The sequence below is a fragment of the Tupaia chinensis genome, unplaced genomic scaffold (assembly GCF_000334495.1).
Source record: "Tupaia chinensis unplaced genomic scaffold, TupChi_1.0 Scaffold138407_1, whole genome shotgun sequence".
Classification (NCBI taxonomy): Eukaryota; Metazoa; Chordata; class Mammalia; order Scandentia; family Tupaiidae; genus Tupaia; species Tupaia belangeri.
In genome coordinates, this window is record NW_006198305.1 from 2,242,943 (window position 1) to 2,262,674 (window position 19,732).

A 19,732-nucleotide genomic window follows, 5' to 3' on the forward strand; every position below is an offset into this window, starting at 1 on the left:
AGATTTCTAAGTGAAAAGGACCTAGTTGCCACCTTGAATGTACCACCAGGAGGAAGAAATAGAGGAGGGGATGGAGGACAGAAGGATTTCCAAGTAGAGACATATTTCATGATTGAATTTAAAACTAAGTAAGGAAGTGAATGTTCTTTTGGAAAGGGTAGAGAATCAGATCAACTTCTCTTTTAGTTACAAATAGCTTTTAGTTCTTTCCTTAAAAAAAAAAAACAAATCAGTCATTGATATACAGATGCTATTTAAGCTTCTAAATTTTTGTTTGGAAATTATCTGGTTTTTGAATAATCTTATTTTTTGTATGATCTATTGTCCCAAAGAATTTTGAAATTACACACATGAGGACGTGTGCATGTGCACGCACACACACAGCCACACACCCGAAGTGTTGGAAATTGAGTCTCATGAAAATCATCAGTCAGCATTGATCAGTTTCTTTCTTTCTCTCTGATATAGGCAGTCATACTTGTTACCTATCTACCAAGAGAGCGTGGCCTGTCATAAGGACAACATTAAGCTATTGATATATAAATCTGGCTAGATTTTAAAAAGTGGTTCACATCTCTCCCAACTCTTTTCCCTCCTCCAACTTAGCTCACAGTATACTCAAAGCTCAGACTGAGTATCTGATTAAATTTGCCCATTTGTGGAGGGGTCCACTTTCAAAGATGCTTTCTTAAGATTAGAAATGTTCATGTTGGACCAGCTGGTGGTGTGGTGGTTAAGGTGGCTAGATTTCACAAGACCAGCTGCTTGCTTGAGTCCTAGACATGGCAGCTTGAAAAGCACGCTGAATATGTGTGTGTGCATGCTCGAAATCCTGAAGCAGGGGAGAAATAGAAGAGAAGGGATTGCAGCATGACCATCTCCTTTGGGGAGTTCTCTCTCTCCCTCTCTCGCTCTCTCTTTCCAGTGACTGTGCGTGTGCTTTTTGGCAAATTAAAAAACCTGTTTTTGTGCTTTTAGGTAGTATAAAAGAGGAACTTTAATAAAAATGTGTGGCCCCAACTATCATATATAGCTAAGTAGATATACTGAACATTTTATAATATGTTAGTTAGATATTAGAAAAAAATACAAGGTTCTACGGACACATTCTGTTAATAATTTGTGTCCTTAACACCTTTACATTAATTTTTGTAACATGCATTTCCCACGAACTTTTTGAAGACCCTCATTTTATTTAATTATAGATTTCAAATGAAAGAGATGAGGGTCTTCAAAAAGTTCGTGGAAAATGCTACAATGCAATAATTTAATGTTACCATGAGAATTCAATTTATTATGCCTCAATTTATGGTTAACTGTACTTGTACTTATACGCCATGGTGTTACACATTTTGGAGGTATATCTGCAATAGAAAACAGCCATCTACGGCCGCGAACCTCTTGTTAGAACTGGATTGCATAAGCTCAGAGCAGTGTGTTACATAATAAGACAATTTACAGTCATCGTGATAACAGAGGCTGTTTGCTGGAAAGAAAAGACAGCAATATCTATAAAACTGCACCTGCAAGAAGGCTATAATTTCTTTGTGGCTGTCACAGACAATGTGAATCATGGATTATTACCATTTTTTTAAGGGCTCCATGCATTTTCCATTATTTATTATAGCTCCTATAGGACTTAGCCTAGTATACTCACATGGATTGAGATAGATATATATTTAGACACACAGATGTGTATATAGTTATATACTTAAACACATATATTATATGCACACACATTATGCTTGTGATTTATAGCAAAGAAAATAAATAAGCTCAATGGCTAAAACCTTGCAAAACACCCAAACGGAGACAAAAGGAACGTTTACATCTGCCTGTTAAACTCGGGACTAAATCCCTAGAAGGGCTCATAAAGCTGCTGCCCAGGTTTTCAAGGAGAAATCTCAATCTCGTTAATGACCCATAGCCAAAGGCCAGGATTCCCTCTGGTGTGCGTGCACTCAGTGGCCCCATTTGTCATTTTGCTCTGGGCTCTGCTGAGCTGCCTCCAGCCCCAGGTGCCCATGGATGAGACCCATGCCAGCAAAACCAAATGGGGCTCTTTCTTTGCACTTTCCAATTGTCATCAAAAGTTGCTTTTTTATAAGCTCTGTTTTCTTGGCACCAAATAATTTCCTGATGCAAATGAATCACTTCTAAGAAATACCTATAGTTCAATCAATTAGATATGTAATAATTGTACATGGCAACAGTCAGCACTGGCCTTAGAAATGGGACGTATATCAAGTTTGATTTGTCTCCTTTCTCTTTCTTGGTAACAACCTTGACATTCTTAGACATGCCCTGTTCCAACACTCTTAAAACACTCGTTCTCTATGAATTACCTATTGCCATAATAATACCTGTAACAAAACCTATACAACTTTGGTGGCATAATTCTCATTTATCGCTGATTCTGAAGTTAGACAGGGGTTGACTGGGGGCTCGGCTGATTTTGGCTGGACTTTTTAACATGTCTGGGGGGCAGCTGACTGTTCAGTGGTCTAAGATGATCTCAGCAGAGGCAACTTGGCCAGGTATCCAGGAGCTCCTAGTAGGTGAACCCAGGAATAGCCATATGGTGTCAGCGGAGGAGTAGAAGGGAGGTCAAACTTGATTGATTTTAAATCTTCTTGTATTATGCTTGCTAACTTCTCACTGGGGGGAGCAAATTATGTGGTTGCACTCAGGAGTCAGAATGGAGGGCCTTGCCAAATTATATGGCATAGGGTATAGATATGAAAAGGGGCAAAATATATCATGAGTTTGATCTATGCCTTTCTTCCATACAATTTCCTCTGGGGAAAGGGTCAAGCATCATTTATACAGAGTTGTGATGATGCTTTTGTGCAAAGCTAATGTGTTGACACTACCATAGCTATCTACTGTTACATGTGTGACAAAAACACAGAAGAAAAGGAAGGAAGCTCTGTTATGGATTAAAGGTGACTGCAGATTCTTTGTCATTCCCCCCACTGAAAGGTAGGGTCTTTTTTCCCCTATCCCTTGGAATCTGAGCAAGTTAATAGCTATGGTCAATAGAGTGCAGTGGAAGGAACACTCTGCCTGCTCTGGGCCCAGCCTTTCATTAGCTGGCGGCGTCCAAGTCCCCCTCCTTGGAATGTTCATTCTTTAGACAACTCCTCTCAGATGCACCACTGCCACCAGGTGAGAATCCCATGCCACATGGAGTGGCCACCTGTGGGCTTTCTGATCAAAAGGTAACTGGCATTAAGGCTGGTTAAGGCACTGGACTCCCACATGACTGACCACAGTTTGAGTCCTGAACCTGACAGCTTGCTTTCTCACTCTCTCTGGCCAAATTAAAAAAATAGATAAATAATCCTTAAGAAAAAAAAAAAAGGTAACTAAATTGCCAGCCATTCAAGTTTGATTGTTCAGCTCAGTTGTGCCTCTGGATGACTGTAGCCCAGCCAGCCTCACATCGATGCAATGTTCATCCCAGCCCAGAGTGTGAAAGACAATAAAACAATTATTGTTTATTTAAGTCATCAACATTTGGGATGGTTTACTATGCAGCCATAGATAACAGAGACAAACTCCAAGAATAACAATGTAGGTATTAGATCAGGTTAAAGGAGGTATGCTTGATTTTTGGATTTTCTAGAACCATTAAAAAAGGCAGTCAACTATTTTACCTAAATTTATAGCCAACTTCATAAATAGTGTTCTGAAATGGTAAACGCAAACAAAACAAAACAAAAGTTGAGAGGGGAGAGGGCAGTTTATCAAGGGTGTTATCTTTCAAGTAGACCTTAAGAGGGTCTTAGCTATTATAGATTCTGACACAAATGCATCTTGGACTCCATTCTCTGTTCCTGACTCCTCAGGTCACTGCAGAAAACTTTCCAGAGCAAGAAAGCCTCACTCTCTCTGGCCAAATTAAAAAAATAGATAAATAATCCTTAAGAAAAAAAAAAAAAGGTAACTAAATTGCCAGCCATTCAAGTTTGATTGTTCAGCTCAGTTGTGCCTCTGGATGACTGTAGCCCAGCCAGCCTCACATCGATGCAATGTTCATCCCAGCCCAGAGTGTGAAAGACAATAAAACAATTATTGTTTATTTAAGTCATCAACATTTGGGATGGTTTACTATGCAGCCATAGATAACAGAGACAAACTCCAAGAATAACAATGTAGGTATTAGATCAGGTTAAAGGAGGTATGCTTGATTTTTGGATTTTCTAGAACCGTTAAAAAAGACAGTCAACTATTTTACCTAAATTTATAGCCAACTTCATAAATAGTGTTCTGAAATGGTAAACGCAAACAAAACAAAACAAAAGTTGAGAGGGGAGAGGGCAGTTTATCAAGGGTGTTATCTTTCAAGTAGACCTTAAGAGGGTCTTAGCTATTATAGATTCTGACACAAATGCATCTTGGACTCCATTCTCTGTTCCTGACTCCTCAGGTCACTGCAGAAAACTTTCCAGAGCAAGAAAGCGGGGGTAGTGTCTCTTTTGTTGCTTCCTCAGGCATACAAGTGCCCAGTCCTATGCACATGTATGCATGTATGCGTAAATACACACACACACACACACACACACCTTATTATTATTAATTTAGGCACTCACATGTGCTTTTTCCGCTGCCAGTTTCATTCTTCAGTGACATCCAGCCTTGTTCAGGGCCCTGTTTACCATTCACCCATTGTTCAATAATCATCTCTGTTCATGAAATTGAACTGAAATTTTGAAGAGCTTTGCTGTCAGGGCTGTCAAATTTGCACTGTGTCTTCTCAGGACAAAATAATCTTCATGTGAAGGCAATCTAATCTCTGTTGCTGCCTACTGTGCATCTTAGACTTTCATCCCACTTTTTGCTAAAGAAGGTCAGAATCTGACTATATCATTTTTAGCCCAGGTAATTCTCCCATCTAACTGCCAATTTTTTTCATGTCCTTCTTAAATAAGACACCAGAGCACCAGAGGCTACAGGCAAACAAGAAACCTGGTACTGTGAGGATAATTCTGAGCTCTAGCTTAGAGACCTGCTACCAACTAACTGTAATGTCTGTGAGTCTCTTCAGCTTCTCTGGGTCTCAATTTCCTCACCTGTAAAGATGGGGCTGATTAGAGTTGACAGTTCTGGAAGGCGCCTCCTAGCAACACAATTCTCAGATTTTACAGGGCACCCGGAGATGCTAACATTGACTTTTGGAAACTCCTTTGAAGGTTCTTTCTGTGATGTAGGCAGTGTGGGGTGTCATAAGGAACATGTCCCTTAGGAAAATGAGCATGCTTCAGATCCTTACCTCCTGCTCTCTTTGCTTACTTTCCATGTTTGGTTTGAAAATGAGATCCACAGTCTTACAGTACTTCTTTGATTCACTGCCAATATTTGCTGAAGCAAACCAAAAGGAGAATTTAGGTTAGAGTACAGTAAAGACGGACAAATGACAAAAACAGTCACTTCTACCAGTGTATTGAAAACTAGCTCTTTTATTCATGGTGGGGAGGGGTTTCCCAAGAATCCCCCAGAATGTGGAAGGCTGAGACACCCCCTGCTCTTCCTCTACTGCATACACTCTTCATTTTCTGAGCTGTTGGGAGTAGCCCAAACCTCCTAGGGTAGCTCTGGCATTAGCACATCCTGGCCTGGACCCATTCCCTCAGGAGGGGGTGGGGCCCTGGGCTCTGGGGTACAAACTGAGGGGAGCATACCAGATGGCCGGATGAAGGTCACATTGGCACTCCTTTCTTCGGCAAAGCTCTGGGGTGATGAATGGTGCACTGAAATGATGAGCATGACTTTAAAAACTTGGAAAGGTCGTTCACGTATTGATGGCAAACTCAGCGACGTGGAGGCACCCAACCACTTTTCAAGGGCTAAAGGGTCAGCAAAGCATAAAGCTTATTATGCCCAGGATTTTCTCCTTGTATTTTGTAAACCCACGTGCATTTTAATGGAAATTTAATAGTATGTTTCAGATTTATTTACACTTAACTCATCAAAATGTTTTGTAAGAGGGACTGAAGGTCTAAGAAGCCTTTTGAGTTTTTTTTTTAATAAGCTTTTTAAGGACCTTTCTTTTTTTGTGTAAACAGGAAACCATGTATCACTGAGAGCAAACAAAGTTGAACCCCAAAAGGTTCAAGTTTGATTTGAAACTCAGAAGTCATGAACAATAGGGATACTTTGTGATGAAATGAATTTCCCCATGGTTTTTCCTTATATATCTATAGGGAAGCAGCTGAAGATTTCAACAGAATACTATTTTTCTAAAATGAATAAATATTCTGAAACGTAGTATACAAATTGTAAATGTCATACTGCCATACTGCTTTTTTTTTTTTTTGAGAGATTTTTGCTATAGGGCACGTGCGCTCGCCAGACAGACTGAGAGAGACATAGAGACAGAAAGCGAGAAATCACCCCCCAGGGGGGATGGTCACGCTGCAATCCCTTCTCCTCCATTCTCCTCTCAGGATCTTGGGCACGCACGCACATGTGCCCGGCGTGAGTTTAAGCCACCGGGTCCGGGATGTGAACCGTGGTTGACTACATGGGAGTCCAGCAACATAGCCATTACACTAACTGCTGGTCCCCTGCTTTTTTTTTTTAGAAAAAGATCACTGGCTATTGACACATTTTTAAATGTTTTTCTTTGTAAAAGTTGAGTTAGGTGTAATATCACATCATAAGCAGAAATTTTATTTCTTAAGTTTCTTAGTAGAATTAAAGTTTTAAAAAATTGGTATATAAAAAGGTTGTGTGAATGAAAAGGGCTATATACAAGAAAAACTGTCTGGACTGACTTTCTCAATTGTTTTCCTTATATTGACAGTGCCTGTACAGGTAAAGTAAATAGGCAGGTGATTGGTTTATTTGTAGATATTTGTAACTGCCTTTCTCATCCTCTGTCCCCCTACTCCTCCAAGCAGATGTAACAATTTTCATGAAACAACTAAATATTGAATAATTCATTGTTTTAATAGACTGAATTAGTATTGCTATATTTTATATTCTTATATCTTTAGGTATATGTACTTAAATGCTCTATTTACTTTATATTAGTTCTATAAGTATATGTACTTATATACTTTTATGCTTGAAATACTTACATACTTTCTTTTTGCCAAGGATGCATGTGCTCACCAGAGAGAGGCAAAGGGAGAGGGAGAAAGTACGCCCCAATGGGATATGATATTACAATCCCTTCTCCTCCATCTTTTCAGCCTATTAAGATATTAGGTATGCATGCAAAAATACCTAGCATGTTTTCTAAGCTGCTGGGATTGGGATTCAAACTGTGCAGTTGGCCATATGGGAATCTACTCTCTGAACCACTAGATCATGAAGGTGGCCCTATACATTCTTTATTTACTTTATACTTACAGTCATATGAAATCTAGATTAGTATTTATATTAGAATTGATTTTTACTTCGTGTGGGCTGTGCTTAGATGTGCATTATCATCCTGTTGGTATCAGTCTGAAAAGCTGAAATAAGAAAATAGACTGACCATTCATTTTACAATTTATTACTCAGCACTATGTCTGTGATGGTTAGAGAAGTGGGAATTCAATTCAAGGTTGCCAAAGAGACACTTCTACAGGTTGATGCTCCTCCAAGAGGGCCAAATGCAGAATGGGAAGTTAGTTTCTCCATGTCCAATTTACTAAAGTACATGATATAAGTTACTCTTTTATGAACTTGTTTTTTCCTTCTGAAGTGCTTTTGTGTTTTGGTAGAAGGAGGATCGAATCTTTTCGTTCACAATCATCTTACTAAGCTTTATACAAATTCTATTGTGAATCTACCATTGTATTGTTAAAAAAATGGCTTGGAGACCAGCAGATGTCGTAATGGTTATGTTGCTGGATTCCCAAGTAGTTGACTGCGATTTGAATCCCAGACTCAGTGGCTTAAAACTTAGGCTGGACACATGTGTTTGCATGTCCAAGATCCCAAGAGGAGAATGGAAGAGAAGGGATTGAGGCATGACCATTCCCCCCCACTCCCCGGGGGTGGGGGCGTGATTTCTCACTTTCTCTGTCTCTCTCTGTTTCTCTGGTGAGCACACGTGCCCTATAGCAAAAATCTTTCTAAAAATATATGGCTCAAAGTAGGATTGATTTTTTTTAAAAACTAATCTTAATGTGGAAGCAATTAATCATTTGAATTTTATTAATACTTACTACCTACACATAACAAGTTAGAAAAGTCTGAAAAGTGTTACTAATATTTAACTATAAGTTTAAAAAAAAAACCCACATCTGGCAGAAGCATCTTTTGGAGAAGTGAGTAGATTTAAAAAAAAAACAAAACCATGAAACAAAATTGATCAATGGCATAATCACAGCCAGTGAAGTAAATGACTAGAAACTTCCCCAGGTTTATATCCTTTCCAGTTGCTCAGAGGAACTCTATCAGATCTGCCTGGGAGAGCAATAGAGAAACTTGGTGGCGAAATACAACACAAATAATTGCTCATCCTGTGTAAAATGCCTTCCATCCGCTCTGGGAAAACCTGCTTGTGGTAGGAAGAAGCCAGGTAGCATGGAATAAAAGGGTAAGTGATTTCTGCCAAACAGGTACCAATGAGCCAGCTGGCTACCAGCGACTTGTGGGCAGAGACCCAGGTTTGAGTGGCAAAAGCCAAGGGAAAAACAAGGATTGCACCAGCTTTAGTAAAGAGCACTTAATGGCCTCATGAAGGAGGCTATGGGGGAATTCAGCACATAAGTAAAAGATAAACAAACTTAAAAACAGGCTTTATAGGCCGATGTGGTGTGCTAGCTGTTATGGGGCCCCTGCTGGTGCCCAAGGGTGTGTCAGTGGGGAGGGGTGGTTATGGCTTTTGGAAGAGTGCAGAGCTGAACTGGGGTGGTGCAACTAAGTTGCTGGATTTTATGTGAGAGGTTGGAATCTTTTTACGACCCGTTTGTAAATTAGGTCAAACCATGTCCTTCATATGCAGGTCACAGTCATCTTCATCTTCTGAATTTGACAGAAGCAATCTGCATTATCATTGTTGTTGCTCAATAGTTAGCATTGCTTCTGTAAAATGATGCAAATAATACATATCACATAGTTACAAACTCTAGAGTAAAGCTGATATCTTAAAAAAAAGTCCATTTACCCATCATACATGTGTGAGAGTCACCTTTGAATGTTCATGTTTTGTTATTTTTCTTCTTTAGATTTAAAATAAAAAAATATTTTGATAGGTGACATGAATTTCATGTAGGAAAAGTTTCTAGACAGGTTTTCAGGAAGTGAGAGTCTTCTTGGCATATTTTCCAGTTTAGAGTTTTTGTCAGACAGTTTATTTAAATTTTAATTTGGGCTCATGATTATGGTAAAAAATAATATTTTTTTTAATCTGAGAAGCCAAAATCCTAAAGTGCCTCTCCTCTCCTCATAATCTAAATAAAATTCAAATATCCATCACCATTTTGTTTCATCTTCAAAGGGCCTTCACTCAAAGGAGCTAAAGAACTTGGACTTTTCTACTCTTTTCCCTGGAATACATTTAGCTTTGTTCTTTGCAGCATAGGCAATTGCTGTTAAAGAGACTTGCAGTTAACATGTAATTAATAGTTTGGCATTTCCCCTAGGCTTTCCTTAGGACTCTTTCTGTATCTGTTTTGTATTACAGAGTTCCCTTGCTAAATATTTCCAGATCATATAGATTTAGATAAGACAAGTTCCAGAACTTGGAGTATTTTTTATTTTGACATTTTCAGTATTTATTAGTGTAATGAAAATAATACTTTGACAAGTCCTCAAACAATCAATGGCAATATTCTTAAATCTTGAGTAGTTTAGAGTAACTTTCAGTGGCTAGTGACCAGCTGATATCCAACCGTTCTCCTTTCAGATGTGTTAGCAAATTTGAAAGTCCTCTTAGATTGCTTTCCCATGATGATAATTGCATTTCCCTCAGTCCCTCTGGGTGGTCGGTGGGTCTGACATATCTTGCTCTTTCATCTGTGAGAATTAAAGAGTTAGGAAAGGATGAACTATGGTTCTGGGGCAAATCACATTTTTTGTGCCTGGGCTTAACATGGGGCATGCTGGGAGTCATAGTGTACTCAGAGGGAGCAGCTATTACCCCCAAGCCAAGTGTATTAACCAGAGGGTGGTATGGGGTCACTCTGCACATCAAGAGACGTGACCTAACTGGAATAAGTAATTTCAACTCAATCTGGGGACTAATTATGGTTCACTTGGATGTTTTCCAGAGCAGTCTTCAGTGAGGTGAGTTGGTTGGGTGGCCTTTATTCATTCTTCCTCTCTATAGATCTTTGCCTTTCTTATGGAACTTACCTCATTTTTCTTCATAAGAACTTACATATATATCTCTATGCTTTACTAAGTTTGAGCGAGGGAAGGGACTATATTTTTCTCAATGTCATTCTCCCCGGTTCTTAGCATAGAAAATATTTCTCAAGTTGTATTAAAATTTATTTATGTCACAAGACACCATACCCCTTGTAGTTAGGCTAAGGTTAGGTGCTTGTAAAAAACAAACAAACAAAAAACCCCACCATATATCAATGACTTCACCTGAGAAAAATTTATTTCCTATTCATAGAATAGTCCAGTGTGAGTTTATCTAGCTAACCATGGCTTCTTCTACATGGTGACTTCTTATTTTCAGGTTCCTTCTAACTTGTGGCTCAGCCTCCCATAGGCCCTTAGAATCCACCACATCTAGCCAGAGATACAGGAAGAGAGTATGAAGAAAGGGATATCTGAATCTAAATTGCTTTGCCTGGAAGTGACACACATCACTTCCACTCATACTTTCTTGTCCTTCCCTAGATGCAAGAATGTGTGGGGTGGTTATCCCTAGGCTGTAGTGTCCCAGTAGAGGAGGAAAAGCTATAGAAGCAGTGGCATGCATTTTTTGGATACCAGTTGTCTCTAATAGGTTTCCCAAAAGATTAAACACCTTAAAAAATGTCCAGAATAATGAATAATACAAAATTAGGTCTGAAGGGACTTTAGAATCATTATAAACTCTTTTCATTTTATAGTGGAGGAGACTTGAACTTAAAGAGGTAGTGAGAATTTTCCAAGTCTATACAGCTAATTGATAGTAAAGTTGGGAGTAGAACCGGGTCTCCTTACTACAGTTATTTCTGTGGCACTATCTCCAGTGTGTTTGTAATTTTTGCACTGCTCAGGTGCTTGAGAACAGTGGATGGAAGAACATATTTGTAGAAAGTTTTGTGGAGTTGTGTTATCAGGTTACTTTTATCTTACTTTGTGTTGCTTTAACAAAATACTGTATAATTTATAAAAAAAATAGAAACTTATCTTCTCATAGTTCTGGAGGCTGGGACTCTAAGAGCAAGGTTCTGGCAGGTTTGGTATCTGGTGAGGGCTGCTGTCCACTTCTAAGGTGGCACCTTGCTGCTGCATCCTCTGGAGGAGATGAACACTGCTGGAGTTTGGATGTGCCCCAGAAGTTCAAGTGCTGAAGTTGGCTGTACTGTAAAGATGTTAAGTGGAAATCCTTCATGTTATCCCAGATAAGGGCCTTTGGGTGTGGTAAGGCTATGGGGGTGGTGGTGGTGTTATGATTGAGTTCTGGTGTGTTTATAAGAGGGAAAAGGAGACCAGAGCAGACAAAGTTATGAACAGCAACTCTGCTTCAGATCCTGCCCTCTGACATGCTGTAGTGTCATCAGAAGTTGTCCCTTAGCCCTCTAAACCACAAACTGGATGAACTTTAACAAAAATATTCTTGCCAGGGGGCATGTGAGATAGCACTCCCTAGCGTGCTGTGGTCCTGCTGCAGTCCTTTTTTCCCCATTCCTCCTTCTTATCAGGACTTTTTGGCATGCACGCACATGCACCGGATGTCTTTTCAGGCTTTCCTTCACAAAGTAGCTTGAACTATGGTTGACCTGGTGGGATCTGGTTCACTTAACAACTCTGCTATGGGACCAGCCCAAACTGATTTTTTTTTTTTTTAAGAGGGACATGGAACACTTTTTAATGTCAAGTCAGAAACAACCTCTCCCCTTCCTCGATCCCACTATCTCTTGTCACATCCAGTACCCCTTCTGGAGGCCTCTCTGGTTCCCAGACTTTGGGAAGGGGAGAAAAAACTGCATACCTAAAAACTGCATTTTCCTCTCTTTTATACACATGCACACAAAGGTGGGAAATTAAATAAAATCAACTGAGAGGATTACATTCTGCAGAGGTCACGAAGGCATCAGAGATTCCTATAACAGGCTAAAGCAGGTGGTTATTGCCGGTTTAGTTGGTTCAGTTGCTTTGCTGTCCGTTAACGTTGGGAGGCATGGTGGGGAGGCGAGGCCACCTGGCTGGGATGGCCTTTGCCTGCAAGAGCCACACTGGAAAGTTGCTGTGCCTGATATTAATTGGTTTTGTTTTTTAACTTTTTTTTTTCTTTTTTTTTTTTTTTTTTGAGAGATTTTCACTGCAGGGCGCGTGCGCTCGCCAGACAGACAGAGAGAGACATAGAGACAGAAATGGCCACACTGCAATCCCTTCTCCATTCTCCTCTTGGGATTTCAGGCACGCATGCACATACGTGCCCAGCATGAGTTTAAGCCACGGGTCCAGGACTCACATGGGAATCCTGCGACATAGCCATTACGCCAACTGCTGGTCCCTTTTACCACTTTTTATAGCTATATCTGACATGAAAATAAAAAGGCAGGAGCCGATTTCACAATTGCCAGTAAGCTCCGTCATCTTTTAGAAGATCAACACACAGGTAACACCATATACAGCATGCAGTAACGTCTGATAGAGGATCCTGCTGAGAAAAAAAAAGAGACTAGAACTCTAACAAAAAAAAAATATATATATGGTGTGTGCATCTATGTGTGTGTATATATATACATGTGTGTGTGTGTGTGTGTGTGTGTGTATGCCAAAATGTTGCCAGAACGTTGCGGTGGTGGCAGCTTAGCCCCACGGTCAGTGGCACTTATGCCAAAATTTAAGAAGTAGGTGCAAACCCAGAAGAGGTGGCAACCAAATGCAACCAACATCCTTCCTCAATGTCCATTGCTTACTTTGCTGACTGCGCCCGGGCCGAACAGTGTGATGCTGGTGTTGGTGTGGCCCAATCATGTATATGATACACACACACTGTATAATATATGTCAGCAGCAGCATAGCCAACAAACCCAAGAAATGGTACGGATCACCTTTCCATGTCTAAACAGGAGGGAGATGGCAGAGTACTGTCTGCGCACAACGTCGGAGTAAGGAGGACCCAGGAGAACTGGTATGTTGGTTATACTGCGTGTAATTTTGGGGGATACACCAAATACTCACCGGGTGGTTAATGCCCAGTGTGTGGTCCACCAGTTGTAAACCTAGCTAAAAAGTACACTATTCATTTTTAATGTTTAACAGATAGAGGATCCTGCTGAGATCCTCTTTCACTTGTGTATTTTTAATTTTGACTTGTTTTTGCACTAAGTGGTAGACTCATATCAGAAAATATAATTAATAAAATTAATAATGAACCAGAATCCTTTATTATCCATGATATTCATGTAATAAAATGAAAAAAAATGTTTAACGATATATTTTGTGACTATTTGTGGGATTATTGTTGCTGTTGGACTGTTTTGTGTTTCATTTTCCCTTCCTTCCCTTTCCCCTTTCCCCTTTGCCCTTTCCCTTTTCCCTTTTCCCCTTTCCCCTTTCCCTTTTCCCCTTTCCCCTTTCCCCTCTCCTCTCCTCTCCTTTTCTTTCTCTTGTCTTAGTTCCACATTGGGTAATACACACAGTTGTGGCACAGTCTACCAAAGAGCCCGCAGCGGCACATCTGGGCCTGCATGTCTCAATCTGTGTTCATCTCTAGTGTCTGATTGTATCTGGGATGGCCGATGCCAGAACGTTCCACGCCAGGGGCACTTCAGCAGATAGAGTGGCTGACCCCTTGCCCATGCTGGCAACAAGTAGGTCATATGATGCAGTTCATGGCTGGGTCCAAGGGGGTGTGTTCTTCCAATTTGAGAAAGAAAGAAAACTTGGTAGTACCTAAATATCTGCAAGGCAATTTTCAGTTTCCTTTTTTAAACATTTTTTTCTCCCAAAGTATTCTTTGTTCCCCTCATTCAAATTTCCATCTTATTAGGCTTTGTATCTCTGAATTTCATTTGAGCATATCTTATGTGTTGCTGTTGGTGTTACCTTTGCTGTAGTGTTGGTGGTTGCGGTGGTGGCAGCTTGGCCCCAGGGGCAGTGGCACTCACACCAAAATTTAAGAAGTAGGTGCAAACCCAGAAGAGGTGGCAGCCAAATGCAGCCCTCCTCAACATCCATTCATTATTTGCTGACTGTACCTGGGTTGAACAGTGTGATGCTGGTGTTGGTGTGGCCCAATTTCCTGGAGGCCACAGTGTGTAGTTTCCTTAGTCATGTTCTGAGACATTGAAATAAAGGAATTTTGAGAGGGAAGGTCTATTTCCTGTTTTGACCCCTTACTTTCCTTCAATAAGTCTTTTGTCATCCTTGTACCACTGAAATTCTGCTGAGGGAACTGCTGAAGCATCACACTGCAGTGTCCCCTTTTGTCCCAGAGGATACCTGTACCCTTTGCTTCTGAAATGTATGGTAGATGGTTCATGGTGACCTTTACTCTCTGTACCACTGCTGCAGCCATATTGTTGACGGCACTGCACTTGTAGTTTCCTGGCTGCTCCTGGGTGATGCCCTGAATACATCTTCACTCACAAGCCAACAGCTTTGGGAGAGATGTGTCTCCAGGTAACCGTAGACTCTGGTCTACCCATTGCTATGCAGGTGAGACTGATATTCTTGCCTTTGTTAATGGAGAGACCTGAAGAAACCTCTACAATTTTGGGAGATACTTGTACAAGGAGGTAGACCTGGGAGGCCTTTGGGTGGTTGTCTGTCTGGACAAGTCAGGTGTACAGGCCCTTGTTGTGCACATCCATGTTCGGGATCTCGATGCTGTGCTGGGTTTGAGTGTTGCTCAGAAGGACCATGTGGGGATCTAGGCACTACTTGTCATTCTCAGCATAGAGGATGGTGCTGCAGTTGAGCCAGGCCACCGGGGTGACCCAGTTGTCAATTGTGCACCTGAGGATGGTTCTCTCCCCAAGACAGAAACATCACATGTCCATGGCTTTGGGAAAGGTGGCATTTCCACTGCACAAGGGCACTCCTGTTTCTCCAGGCCAAGGCAGTATGTGGAGGGTGTACGCTGATGCAGGAACAAAGGCAGTGAAGGAAAGAGTACTTTCAGAAAAACAGTCACAGGCAGAGAAGACTGCAAGAGGGAGGCTGCATGGACCTACTCCTCAAATACCTAAACCTCTCCTCAGACAGGTTTTTGCTATAGGGTGCGTGTGCTTGCCAAAAAGACAGAGAGAGACAGAGAGAGAAAACAAGAAATCACCCCCCAGGGGGGATGGCCACACCACAATCCCTTCTCCTCCATTCTCCTCTCTGGATCTTGGGCACGCATGCACATGTGCTGGGTGTGAGTTCAAGCCACCAGATCTGGGACTTGACCCACGGCTGACTACATGGGAGTCCAGCAACATAGCCATTACGCTAACTGCTGGCCCCTCGAACTGCCATTTGTAAAAAACCATCCAGCCTCAGTTATTTCTGTTAGCAATGCAATTGTAGATGAATACAAAAGTATCCTCACATGGTAGAAGAGCAGAACAGAGTGAATCCACTCCTTTAAGGTTTTTTCTGTAGGAGCAGTAATTCCATCCAGAACAGTGCCCTCATCATTTAATTTTCTTTTGAAGATTCTCTTAACACTATCACACTGATGATGAAGTTTCAGCATATGAACATTGGGCAACATGTAAACTATAGTATGTTTAATTCAGCTCCCATTTTCCCTTCTATGTTCTGATTCTCATCTACCAAGATCTCCTCTTTTTTTTTTTTTTGGAGAGGTTTTTCACTATAGGGCACGTGCGCTCGCCAGACAGAGAGAGACATAGAGACAGAAAGCAAGAAATCACCCCCCAGGGGGGATGGTCACGCCGCATTCCCTTCTCCTCCATTCTTCTCTCGGGATCTTGGGCACGCATGCACACGTGCCTGGCGTGAGTTTTAAGCCACTGGGTCCGGGACGTGAACCACAGTCGACTACATGGGAGTCCAGTGACATAGCCATTACGCTAACTGCTGGTTCCCATCTCCTTTTTTTTGATAATCAATAATTACAGTAAATTGTCAGGGTTTGCAGATTAGTGAGAAATGGGAATATGATTGGGGATAAAAGTGTGTCCAGAGTAATTGATGTTGTAGGTACTGTCAGGGTAAGTCATGATGTTACTTGAAAGAACATGGGTCTAAAACTTTCAGGTGATTATCGTAAATCTTATTTTAGAGTTATTTTATTTTAGTTTTTGCCATAAGGCTCATGTGCTCATGAGAGAGAGAGACAGACAGACAGACAGACAGACAGACAAAGGGAGGAAAGATGAAAAAATCCTTTCTCCTCTTCAGGCTTCAGGCATGCATACTATATGCTTTGGCATGGTTTTCAATCCACTGGGTCCGGGACTTGAACTGTGGATTTGGCCACATGGGATTCAGCTGCCTTCACCACCATACCACTGGCTGGCCCAGGAGTTGCTTTCTAAAAAGAGTTCCTAGGAAGTTCTTATTAAAGTGTATTTATAGAAATTATGTAGGTAATATATAAACATCCAAAAATGTTTTAAATTGACTTGTCAGCATGATCCATAGTGAGTAGGGTCTGAGGGGTTGAGAGAGGGGGCAGATACGTTTTGAGAGGAATAAACAGCAAAGGTCTGGAGGCTCTCCTACTTTGGGGAGAGCAAACTGAGTAGAGTGCTGTTAGTGGTGGTGGTGGGGGATTTTTTTTTTTAAGTTAGTTTTCACCTTCCTCTCACCCTCTCCTTTCATGAGTGAGAAAGAGAAAAGGGTGGGTGGTGGTGGGGCAAGTATCCTTCAGGGAGTCTTATAATATGATCCTCTCCAGCATTTCAGCCAGCCAAGATCACTTGCCAGTGTACTGGCGTGTTCAGGTCAACCCAGGATGAGAACTTGGGGTCTCCCATATGGATCTAGTGTTATACAGCAAAGCTCTACCGCCTGAGCCACTGTGGCTGAACAAGAAGAAGAATTTGTAAGTCAAAGATTCAAATGAGGGCACTGGGTAGCTGGAACATGAGATGGTGGGGAAAGAGAGCACTAGCTGGGAAATTTCTTCTCTATTTTTCTTTTATATCTTTGAGGATTGACTGTCATCATCATATGTCAGACTCCTAGGCTAGTCTTGGCTCTCTCTCAATCCATGAATGACACTAGGGCAGTGATTTATCCTTTTTTGGGGATTTAATTCTTCCAGTTATGAAACAGGAGGGGTATACTAGACCCCTAGTTTTCTAACCATGTTATTTGGAGACTTGAGGGTCTTGTGTCTGTGCTGCAAGAGTATCCCTGCAGGGACGGGAGCGTATAGCAAGTAGGCAGTTTCTACCCTATTCCTTTCCATCCCATAATAGCCAAATTATCTCTGCAATATGTATTTCATATTGAATTTCCATAGAAAAGTTTGGTTGAAGAGCAGGTTCTGTGTCAAACAGAAAAATTGGGGAAGATTTTAGCCTAGAACACTCCTCAGATTTCTTTAGGTTTTGATATTTTTGGAGTCTGTGGTCAGTACGCAAAGACTTTGAACCTTTCAGGTTGTGTACATAAGTGTGCATGCTCCCTGTCTTTAGCAGACTATCCTGGAAGCCCAAGAGGAAAGACTGGGACAACTATGCATAGGACACACTATCAAATAAACAAAAAGACAGATTGATTCCTTGAGATTCACTGAGTGCCTGCCTCTAGGCATTTCGTGTAATTGAATATTAAAACCCCCTAGGGACCAGCAGTTAGCGTAATGGCTATGTTGCTGAACTCCTATGTAGTCAACCGTGGTTCGAGTCCTAGACCCGGTGGCTTAAACTCACGCTGGGCACGTTTGCGTGTGTGCCCAAGATCCTGAGAGGAGAATGGAGGAGAAGGGATTGCAATGTGGCCATCCCCCCTGGGGAGTGATTTCTTTCTGTCTCTCTGTCTCTGTCTGTCTGGTGAGCGCAAAAGCCCTTAGCAAAAACCTCTCCAAAAAAAGAAAAAAAGAAAAACAAAAACCCTACAACTCAATTAGATAGATATCATCATTACTGTTGCCATTACAATTTTTTTTTTTTTCTCTTATAGGGTGTGTATGTTTGCTGCAGAGAGAGAAAACAGGAAAATAAGAAAGCAACCACTGGGGGCGGAGGTGACCATGCCACAGTCCCTTCCCATTCTCCTCTTGGGATTTTGGGCACACATGTGTATGTGACCAGTGTGTTTCTCAAGCCACTGGGTTCAGAATTTGAACTGCGTGGTAGGCCACTGACTGACCTACTAGTAACCATTAAAAAAAATTTTTTTTTTTGGGGGGAGACCAGCAGTTAGCATAATGGCTATGTCGCTGAACTCCCATGTAGCCAACTGCGGTTCAAGTCCCAGACCTGGTGGCTTAAACTCACGCCGTGGGTCTGTGTGCGTGCCCACGATCCCGAGAGGAGGATGGAGGAGAATGGATTGTGGCGTAGCCATCCCCCCTGGGGGGGTGATTTCTCGCTTTCTCTCTGTCTCTTTGTGTCTTTCTGGCAAGCGCACGTGCCCTATAGCAAAATCCTCTCCAAAAAAAAAAAATTATTTTTTACACTCAATCTCTGTGCATCATTATAAACTAGTAACCATTTTAAAAATGTCTTGCTAATATTCCCCTTTTCCCTGCCCATCCAGGCGAGGCAAAGGGCAGGCCTCCAGAAGAAGACTCCTCCATGGCTCCTGAGACGTGATATCGCATGGTGCGCTTATGCACTGCGTGGATTTTTATTTTTTGCCTTTTAAAAAATGTAGTTTTGGTGGTTTTTAATTTTTTTCCTTCTTTTTCTCTCTGTTTCTTTTTGTTTGTTTGTTTTTCTCTCTTTTCTCTCTCTCTGTTTCCTTTCCTTTTATCTCATCATTCTGCTCCTCAATCGCCATTCTCTGTGTTTCTAGGTGGATCTAAGGGATCTATAGCCAAACTGTAGTGTCCCGGTTGTGGAATTCGCAAAAACAACAACAAGCTAATTCCGCTGTAAGCACGGGAGGGTCGTTTTTATTCAAGCTCTAGAGCCAGGACTCTCAATCTTACTGGCACAGTGGGTCAGAGTTGAGAGCCCCCGTGTTAGTCAGGCTGGGTTTTTTCATTTGATTCATCTATTATTTTTTTTGTATTTATTTTATTCTTTTCTTTAAATTTATTTACATTAATTCACTATACATCATTACAGCATACAAAATGAATTTTCCATCCAGAATACACTGTATATTGGCTCAATCAAGCACATCAACATATGTGTTATCAACAAATAATTTTCCATTTCTTATGTCCTGTATATTTTGCTTTTTTTTTCTTTCTTGCCATCCTTGATTCCTTATCCCTCACCCTCTGCCGTGTCCCACCCTCCTCCCATATTGTCTCTAGTAGCCATGGTTGTTTTGTATGCCTTCCCTCCCCCTCCCATTTAATTGATTTGCTAATGAACTTAATTAGTCTAAATATTTCCAATAGCAAGTGCAGCTGATATATACCTGTACATGAACCCAAGTCTGACTTTAGGCATAAACCTCAGTGAGTAGAATGAACATACTATAAAGTAGTACCTAGCTGGGGCTATATAGCTTACTGCAGTCATCAAATATGCATTTT

At 41.2% G+C, this 19,732-nt stretch overlaps 1 pseudogene; it reads right to left on the reverse strand.

Moving 5' to 3' along the window:
• Positions 1-12,933: 12,933 nt before the first annotated feature.
• The window catches only part of LOC102476146 (neurotrimin-like), a 42,243-nt pseudogene continuing 35,444 nt past the window's right edge, over positions 12,934-19,732 (reverse strand).